The sequence below is a fragment of the Siniperca chuatsi genome, linkage group LG6 (assembly GCF_020085105.1).
Source record: "Siniperca chuatsi isolate FFG_IHB_CAS linkage group LG6, ASM2008510v1, whole genome shotgun sequence".
NCBI classification, from domain to species: domain Eukaryota; kingdom Metazoa; phylum Chordata; class Actinopteri; order Centrarchiformes; family Sinipercidae; genus Siniperca; species Siniperca chuatsi.
The window spans coordinates 19620118-19631028 of NC_058047.1; positions in this window are offsets into that span (position 1 = coordinate 19620118).

A 10911-nucleotide genomic window follows, 5' to 3' on the forward strand; every position below is an offset into this window, starting at 1 on the left:
GCTCCCCGCTGTCATCCACAAGAGACTCCTGAAGCCTGTTAGTGCCAAAACCTGAAGCAGAATTATGCAGCGACTGGAATGGAATTGATTAAAGACTAATTGGCCTTAATTTTGATCCGTCAAATCCCTGAAAAACTCATCAATATCAAAGTCAAGTTACTCTTTGCGGCAAGAACTTGCTTACTGTGTGTCGACTAAATGTCATGGCGGCAAAATGAGTATAGGTACCGAAATTAGTCATCTTTAGACGGCCGAGGTTCAGCTACACCGGGGGCGCACATCAGTGAGAGAGAGCACTGTTCTTGGGTAAACTCAAGGAACCTTTATACTTGAAAGACAAACTACAGACGGTTTAGAAAAGGCCTGAAAGGTTACTGTGCTGACGTTAAAATGAAATCACCCGTTCAAAGCAGTTTCCCGATAAAAGTGAGTATTTATTGCTACCTTGAAAGAGACTCTCTCACTTTACTGTGTGCTGTCGTTGTCACGTGTCCAATAAACAACAATTTACAGTATTTCTCAAATAGTAACTGTAAAGCAGCTTCAGAGTGGACAATAACACAATAAATATTTATTTATTAATTTGGAAAATTCAACCATCACTCAGTCAGCAGGGTGAGAAATTTGTCCATTTGCATCAAATTTCATTATCTGATGTGATATCAATTCAGCATAAATATTTTATAGGACACATTTTAGTTAGAACAGTTTGTTTTAATTACAAATTCATGAAAGTCCAATTTACTGTAATTACATACAATAACATGAAAGAGGTTCCCATCCCTGAGTTTAAGGTCTTTCTGCTTTGCATCTTCACATTGAGCCTAAATGAACACAACAGAGGAATAATTTAGTCTAATTAAATCTCAATTATGGCCTCCAGCCAAATTGTTGCTCTATTACACTTCTGGGTTTGAGTTTGAAATTAGTGTTTATTAGTGGCAATCTACATCCTCATACTGACCCAAATTGGGAACCTAAATGGCCTGTAGAGGACTTAATGTCGAAATAAGCACAGTCAATGGATAATGCAGGTGCTGTGTTATATGTGTTAAGGGAGTTAACCTACTGGACCTCTCCATGAAATTGCAGAAGCCAATGCCACTTTTAAGCTTTGATTCATGAATAATTGATTGCTGAAATAGTGACTCCTAGGCTTGAAGGCTCATGTGTAGCTCACTCTCTTTACCATCTTAAAAAATCTACTCCCAACAATCTGACAGCTTTTTTGATACAATCTGCTAATCAGCGCTGCCAAATCAGATGACTCAACTTCTGATTTGGGAGAAATATGCAAAAAAAAGTCTCCTGCTATTACTGAATATAATTTAGCCTAAGGTTATCTTATTCAAGATTTAATCCAAAAACATATTTTTGGATAAGATATTGTTTATTATATAAGTAAAGGTCTTAAAACAGTCACTTTCTTTAATGTCAGCAGTAGTTTTGAAAGCTATTTTGAAAGAAGCCTTTCTCTTGGCATATTATGGTTATTGTTATACAAGTTCCTTTTTTTAATCCACTGTCGTTTTGTGGAGCTTATAATATGGCCTCTTGTCTGACATTGATATTATTGTAGGACATTGTTTTGGTTTGCTTGTTGTTTGCTGTTTTGTTTTTTGTTCTTGTTCTTATCTTCCTTTACACAGCCAAAATTTGCCTGCACCAACAATGTAATACTTATTAACATTATTCATCCTGCCTACCTTATCATCCCATGCTGCCTGTGACTTTGTAGCCTCCACAATTAAAACTTTCCAAAGTTTCCTTTGCCCAGAGGAGACATGCTGAAAGTCTTTGTACAGGCCCACTGTGGTTACAACAGAGGACACTGCTCTGACAGCAGTATCATTATTCAGGCACAAATAGTTTCACCTTCTGAAAAAAGAAAGAAATCCCGCACACTGTTCTGCTCAGCAAAGAACAGTGTGTGGGATTTCTTTCTTTTTTCAGAAGACGGAAGTGACTTTTTCCAACACACCTGCATCGAAACCAGTTGGATGTGCAAATATTTTCTTTAAACACATAGTTTCACCAACAGTGGAATAATGATGAGTTATCCCTACACACGTGATTTCATTCCCTCAATTGCTCTCACATACAAACCATCATGCCTGTGAAACCAAGGTGTTCTGTCTTTTCATAACGTGCAGCCAACGCAGGTAGTAAGGACAAGATATCTTTAAGTGCCTGGGACGAGAGAGCAAATCAATCCGCACTGTGAAATATGTCCATCATTTTTAGGGGTTTAGAAAAAAATCATGAGGAGTTTTTCTGTCTGTGTGTAAACTTATGAGTCTGCATCTGTGTGTGTGTGTGTGTGTGTGTGTGTGTGAGAGAGAGAGAGAGAGAGAGAGAGAGAGAGAGAGAGAGAGAGAACTGACACCTTTTATTGCTTTGTTCAGTTACTCCTCCCAGAATCAGTGTTGGAAACTAACCAAGCATTTTTACTCAAGTACTGTACTTTAAATGATACTATGTAACTTTTGCTGAAGAGCAGCCACTTTGGCTACAAGTGACAGTTATGTATTAATGGCAAAATCAGTGAACAGTTAGTACAGGAAGAGAACAGTAATCAAGTCAGTGAAATGACATAATTACATCCATTATTACAGAAATATTTATCTAAAGTTTGCTAACGTTAACTAACATTAGCCACCATTAGGTACTGGCCATACAAGACCAAGGTTGTATCAGCAAAACCCAAAGTGTATTAAATTGACAAAGGATGTGCTTTTATTGCTTATGGATTAAACTTTTCATTTATAAGTGGAGGAATGTGTTATTTCTTCTTTCAAAAGTTAGGCTACATAGTTTTGTTTAGTACAATTTTAGGCACTTGTACTTTACTTGTATTTCCATAGCCTTCTACTCCACGACATTTAAGAAGGAAATATTTTACTTTTTACTCACTACATTTATTTGAGAGAGGTATAGTTACTTTGCAGATTCATATTTTACATACAAAACATATGATCAGCTTATAAAATACAATGTTTTCTATGCAGTTAAATCTCCACCTCAGCCTGCTACAACCTTAAAATTATGCTAACATGTTAATGCATCCATAGTTATAAGCTAGTAAGATATTAATATATTATTGCTCTGTAGCATTTAGCAGCTACAGAGCAAGATATATCCCTCAGGAGTTGGTGGAGACCAAAAATAGAGCTAAAAGGAGAGTGAATATTGGACTTACATTCGACAGGTGGCCAGAAACACAACTCCAAATAAATGCTTATTTGCCTGATGTGTAAATTGACATCTGTTTCTAACAAGTTCAACATGTCAACTTAAAAGGTGATGATATGTCAGCGTTGTGTTTGTTTTTGTTTAGGTTTAGGCACAAAAAATATCTTGGTCAGGGTATGTTCATTAATTGTCACATATACTCAATCGATAATCTGTTAAACATCTACAGACAAAGTGAAACAGTTGAAATGTTACAAATACTCTATAAACTTTCTGTAGGCAGACTATCGAAATAAAGCGTTACCCCTTTACTTGTAAGGGAGTATTTTTACATGGTTGCATTGCTGCTTTTCTTGAATATGTCTTCCAAGCACTGCCCAAAACAGGAGATATTCTGGGAAACCAGTGCACTGTTAGTAACACTATAGATGCAGGAAGTGAGGGAGGACTTCCACAATAACTCTCAGTGTACATACTGTAGCTAGGCCCTATTGCTGATAGTGCTCTATTCTAATATTAAACAGCTCTCTAAAAGTTTAGCTTTATTATTCTGTTTCCAGCTACTTTGCATAGAAATGATTCAGGACACAGACTCTTTGAGCCATGTTCAACAAAAGAACTTATGCCATGCCATCTTCTGTCAAAGTTTGTGTGCTGACAATAAATACATAAATAAATAAATAAATAAATAAATATTTGTTTTGTTCATCTGTTTCCTTTCATCCCACTCGATGTGTCAGAGAAGGCAGGCAGTAGACCTGAGCCAGATAAAAAGCAGAGGAGCTGCCCTGAGAGAGCGAGAAAGCTTAGTTATAAAACTACAACCTTTGATGGAGAACGCACTTTTTAATATATAACATATATAACAACAACATGGGGAAATGGGGAAGGGTAGCACAGTCGTCCTCCCTTTGAACAGAGCAGAAATACTTTTTGTTACATATTATATCATGCTAATTAAATTGAAATATATGTGTCTGTATTCTTGACATATCTCTCTTTTTAACCATCAATATGACCAAATATTTCAATGTATTGCAGATAAAGAATCTTGCATATTTATTTCTTGCAGCAAATAAGAAAGTAACTTAGGCAGTGACCAGCAGAAGTGGATCTATGAAGAGCCATTTGGGAGCCGAAAGAGCCGGCTCTTGTTGCATAGCTGAGCCAATTTCTAAGTTTGAATCTGATCCAGATCTTACCCTATCATTATCGTAGTGATTATTTCGCAGATAAACGTAGTAACCCCCGCCCCCTAAAAAAAAAAGACAAAAGAATGATGTACGGCTCTTGGAAACGAACAGAGCCATGAGATCCGGCTCCCTTCAAAGAGCCATAATTCCCATCACTAGTAAGAAAGCAGAGAGAGGAGAATGGTATGTACAAATGGCATTAAAGGGATAGTTCAGGTTGTTTAAAGTTTTTTTTAAGCGCAACCTCGCCATGCACTGTATAATGCCGCCGGAGATCAGCTGTTTGGGTCAGACGTTCAGCGGTTTATGGTTGAACAGCCCAGAAAAAAAACACAAGCATAGTGTAAACACATAGATGTCATCTTTTAAATCTTTAGAAAAGTGAAGTTTGATTTCAGTACGATCTCGGAACAGCACTTTTTTGAACCCAAACACCTAGGGGTGGCTGTGGCTCAGGAGGTGGAGCAGGTCGTCCAATAATCCCTGGGTTGGCGGTTCGATCTCCGGCTCCTCTTGAGCAAGACACTCCCGCAAGACACTCCCTTGCATGGCCTTGCAGCTCCGCTACCATCAGTGTGTGAGTGTGAATGGGTGAATGACAGGCAAAATTGTAAAGCGCTTTGTCCGGTAAGGTAGAAAAGCGCTATATAAAAGCAGGACGGTGTAGTCCCTCATTCGTCCAGGAGTGTTCTATCGTAGAAAAGGTTTCAGTCGTAGTCATCTGGATACTGTTTTCAGAAAACAGTGTCCAGGTGACTACGACTGAAACCTTTTCTACTATATAAAAGCAGTCCATTTACCATTTACCCCGTCCACAGCAGGACATTGCTTAGCTTCCGTGCCGGTACAACTCTCTGCTTCTCTAAACTGGGGGCGTGCCGACCACTATCTACCTCAGGTAATATACACTGACTATGGATAAGTTCCTTATACAGTCCCACTTCAAAAAAACTGAACTATCCCTTTAAGGGGGATACGCTGATGCCAATACTAGATGAACTCTTCACAGCAAGAGCTTTTGTCTGCTAATTTCCAATTCAGCAGAAATATGAATGCAAAATAAAGATGCCTCAGTCTCAGTGTGACCAAAGTCCCACCAAAGTAATCACATGGTTCACCAAGCTTCGACACAAAGACACACAGACTGTGTGCAGGGTTCATGTGATCAGACCCAGTAACTTCACAGGCTCAGCAGTCATTCTGACGACGCAGCCATTTAATAAGTGGTTTCACATCTCTAGCTTTAAGATTATGACAAATTCATTAATATTAACAAAACCCATAATATTTGAATCTCTAAACAAATCAAATTGAACTTATTTTTAATGGGATACAAGTGGGATATTTGACTGCCAGCCTGTTGTTCCTCTGTCTATTTGAATACTTTTTGATTGAGTTATTAAGACCACAAGTTTAAGATGTTAATTTACAGTGCAACTATCATTTGTAAATTACTGTAAAAACAATCTTGAACAACTTGAAATGCTAAAACAGTTGCAAACTTTTGGGACCCTGACAACTTGAGCTCCGAGTTTTCCAAACTCAGCTAATATATTTGATATGCTGTTTGAAATTATAAAGTTTTTTTCAACAGTTTTTACCAGATCATCCTCCCCTGTCTGGGTTAATTTCACAATAATGACTGCTAATTACTGCAATAAGGACTCGCTATACATCATCCCTTACTTTGTATTGTGGAGAAGAAAAATTACAATAGTTAAATTACTTGACCGAGGTACTGCATTTTCTTCTTGAAATTTTATAGCTTTAACTTGTGAAATGTTGATTATAGTTAAAGTTGTACACTAGATACTGTAAGACTAAGAATAAGCTGTGTGTGATAAAGTTATCAAAAAAACTAAAGAAATACCACCAAGACTGGTAATGCCTTGTGCAGCATTTACAGTGAGAATCTGGATCAAACAAAAATACAGAGAATGACCTATAGTGGCAGTCCCTGGTGTGAGACTCTGCTCCAGTATTCATACAAAACATCAAGGCAGCAAGCTCAATTTTGAATTGTTCCTCTTCTCAGCGTGACATGTAAACAGTAAAGCAAAAAGGTTTGAATAACAAAACTTTGTCTGGATTTGAATGAGAGCAACAACAAGTCTGCTTTCATAAATGATGGATGTTTGTTCATCTCTTTCACTGTTTGTGCAGAGGTCTGTTATTTGCACTTGGTTAGTCTGTAGCACTGTACTGAGTCTAAAGATGGCATTGTAATTAATACTCTAAAAGTAAATTTAAGCACTGATTACTTATAAGATTTAAATAGTCTAAATATGAAATAATTTACAGTCAATGTGTAAACAGACTTGATCAGCTTGTTGTAAATTAGATGGGACCAATCTTTTCAAACTTTATTATTACTGAGAGGTACTGCAGAGGCAGCCATCAATCTGCCATCATGACTGTGGTGCAGAGATGACAAGGTAGAGGAAATGAGATGGGATACTGAGTGGGAAGAGGAGGCACAGAGAGGAGAGAGGGCAAGCACACTTTGCTATGAAGAGATTTGAAGAAAATAATATTGGAGAAAATAGTGGAAAAGGATCAAATAAGCAAAGAAAAAAATTCTGAAAGGGATGAGGATCAATACTAAAAAATACTGAGATGTATGTTATACACAGAGAGGAGAGAGAAAAAAGCAAAGCTTGGAGAATTGATATATGGTGAAAAAATATGCACTTTGTCTCACCTCTCCAAATCACAACAGATAGCAACACATCAGATCTTTTGTTTGAGGAAGGGTCACAGTAATGTGCCATCACTGTCAAAACTCATACAATCACAACACTAAAGTACCATGAATATTTCAGGGCCAGTCAGCTCTTTCCATGTTTCCTCTCCACCTCCGCTGTGGCAGCTGACCCGTTGTCCATGCTCTGGGGTGAAATAAGCACTCCAAAATAAACAGGGGAGACCCAGAGAAATAGAGACGCAGCCGCTGGTATTCAAAAAGCGATGGAAAGTCATAAAACACAGTGTGAGGAAATTGTGCATTCTCTGTGGAAGCAAAGTTGAGACTACTTGTTGGCCATGGCAAGACACAGCTCTATTATTTGTTGCTCTTCATTTTGTATGTTGCATGCAGTGACCTGGCATTTCCCATGTTCTCTGACTGTGGCTACAAATCTCTTAGATTATGTGTTTTTAAGGTCTGCTAGAGGTTCCCCACAAATCACTTTTTCAATATCCTTTAAGCCGAAGGCACAACAGTCATAAAACGTCTGTAGCCTGTTAAGTTTTCCTCGCAGGGCAATTTTACTCAAAAGATTAAAGACTGTTACTCTCACAAAAAGTTTAATGCATAAAGTTAATGACTTTTATGAGCTTTCATTTTAAGCTTCCACTTACAAAACTAACGTACTTTCTTGCTATGTTCAATTCTCATACACTCTGATGCACATAATTGGTAAAGTTTGCATATTTTTCTTATGAGTATGGACAAATAACCCTAAGACCTCAAATTCAAGGTAGTGTCCAATATCAATAGATATTTATAAAATGGAAAAAAAAACCCATGACATTCACCCAAACCATTGACTAGAAAACTATTGCACATTGTTAGTTTTGGTCCCAGAGCAATAGTTTGACATTTTGGGAAATATACTTATTCGCTTTCTTGCCTAGAGTTAGACGAGAAGGTTGATACCACTCACATATCTGTACAGTAAATATGTAGCTGGAGCCAGAAGCACTTAGCTTAGCTTAGCACAAAGACCAGTAACTTCCTGGAGTCTCCGTTGGTTGGATGGGAAATGCTCCAGGCCAAGAAATAGCCCCCCATAAAATGGCAATGGGTCGTTTTTACACATCCACAAGCAAACAAGGTATAACATGTTGGATGGTGGATTTTGTTACCATTTGACAGAGCCAGGCAAGCTCTTTGCCCCATTTCAAGTCTTTATGCTAAGCTAAGCTAACCGCTGTTGGCTCCAACTACATATGTACTGTACATACATGAGAGTGTTGCCAATCTTCTCATCTAACTTTCAGCAAGAAAGCAAAAAAGCATAGTGTCCAAGATGTTGAACAATTGCATCAAACTAGCCTCAATGCAGTTTCAGATCACGATATTCTGATCAATACATGTTACAAGAAAGAATGTTAATAATGAATACCATGCTTACCAGCATGTGACTCAAGGTCAACCTCCTGTCTCTTTATTATTTCAACATGATGGAGTAGTTCTCTCACACAGCTGGTGCATTACCTTAGGCTTGGTTATGGCTTATTAATATGTTATTGGGCAGTATATAGTAAGGGCAAAGGTTCATATCAAGTTTCAATCTGCAGATGATTTGTAGCTGCGTTGTATGTTACTGATACCTCATGTTGCAAGCCTCTGGAAATTTGTTGCAGGATGTTGGAAATAAGATTCCCATCAATGGTGTAGTGCAGATGAAACCAAGCAGATCTGGTCAGCTATTAATGGATGGAGGCTAATTTCGAGGCTGCTGACAATGAAGAGCAGAAGGTGAAACAGGAGGGGGAAACGAATGCTGACCCAAAGAAATGTTTGCGATGTGATCTGTTCGCAGTACACCTGAGACTTATGATTTAATAGTAAACATGAAACAGAGCAAATGGATTTCATTACAGTGTAATTGTACTGCTCCTTTCATTGTTTAGTAAAGACCACGACCCTTGCAAAAGTGCTCTTTGATGTTGATGGATACTTTATTGAAACAATTTATCTTCAACGCAAAATGCTTCAAAGAACATTTTAAAGTTGTAATGGTGATCACTTTAGAATTTTCTGCTCAGTTTGTTGTTGTTTTTGATTATTTACTGGTCTGGGTTTTTTTTAATTAGGGGAATGTTAACAATTTTAGTGGCTACTGTATAGAATGTATGCAAATCCGTGTGCTTCTGTACTGCATTGCATTGCATATGTTGTCCAATCTAAGGTATTGCATTTACTCTTTTTTGCATTACTTATCGGCGCTATTTGCTGCTTTGTATAAGGCAGTTTGTGTCTTTCTTTTCTATTATGACCAAATGATCTGAAAGTAGGCACTTCTATTTACTGTGAAGAAGGCACAAAATAGCTTAAAGATGAATCTACGTATATAAATAAGATTTGTGGGTTCTGCTCTCACATCCATGAAAATACGGTCAAATTGCCAATTTATTGCTCTTATCTTGAAAGTCTACGGGCAGGAAAAAGAGAAAGGGGGTGAGGGGAGTGGAATGATCATTTTACCCCAAGGGATGAGTGATTTTCCTGTTATCTACTAATCTTCAATTACTCATTATCCAGAACAATTTTGGCCTCAATCAACTGATCCAGTGAAGCAGAGTTAAGAGTTAAGCAGGAACAGATGAGAGCCTGCGGGGCACATGTTGCTAACTCTTTTGCAGGAGAGTGTGGTGGCACTGGTGTGCATTTGTGTGTGTGTGTGTTTTAATTAAAGGCACAAAATGCAGTGGTTGAAATTGCTTGGTCATTCCTAAACATATCAAACAATAAGAGGGAAAGGAGCCACACAACTGTGGTCAAGATAACACACCCATGTTTCCCACCTCGTGCTATTTTCTCTCACTCTGAAACTGTTTACTCTCACGGCCTCAGTCTGGTGTTAGAACATAAACTGCAGCCTGGATTTGAAACCTGGCCAAAACAAAGCTACAACAGGTCCTATTCAATGAATTTCTGATGGCAACATTAGAGGTAATCTGTTTCCTTTCTCTGGAGCCTAGTGCAGGCGTTTGGGGAAATACAAAGGGACACATAATGAAAACTGTAATGGCTTAAATAATGAAAATGCTCCCTAAATGAAAAGGGAGAGTTAATGGAGTTCTAGTGATACACAGCATCCAGCAGGGGAAGTCACTGTACTGGCTTTACAATGATAAAGTACACAATATTATATGTGAATGCCACATGAAGATGAAAGGTTATTTGAAAATCGCATTAAATGAATGCAACTATTGTTACAGTCTCTCCTCCTTTACCATTCATGCCTCATCTTTCCTGGAGATTTTAAATATTTTATTCTTTAATAGTTAATTTAAAAAAAGTCTCTGCTCTGGAGTTGTAGTGCATCTGCAGCAAAAAGATCTTAAGGATGTGTGGGTGAGGCCTTAAAAAGTCTAAGTTGCTTGAATGGGTAAAGACTGCCCTCTCAGGGTTTACTACGTTAATTGCAGTTAACATGGTTGCCTGACTTTCAGCACAGCTCAGTCATCTGGCTGTATACACACTATAGAGTAGGGAAAGGCATTCAGCATTACCAGTGATTCATCAGTAATAAGTATTTAATTGTTGTTTTCTATGCACACTTAATAGAAAAATAAATGGTTTATAACACACTAGTGTTTCTTAATGTATTTTTCAACAGCTATAATGTCTCATATGAAACATCCAAAACTGGTGTGTAAACAGTTACCGAATGATCAATAACACAGTATAATATATAGCTGTAAACATAACGTTATATGTGCATACATGACTAAATCCTTACAGTGTGTTATAAAACATTTATTAACCATTTATACATATATTTGAATCATTCAC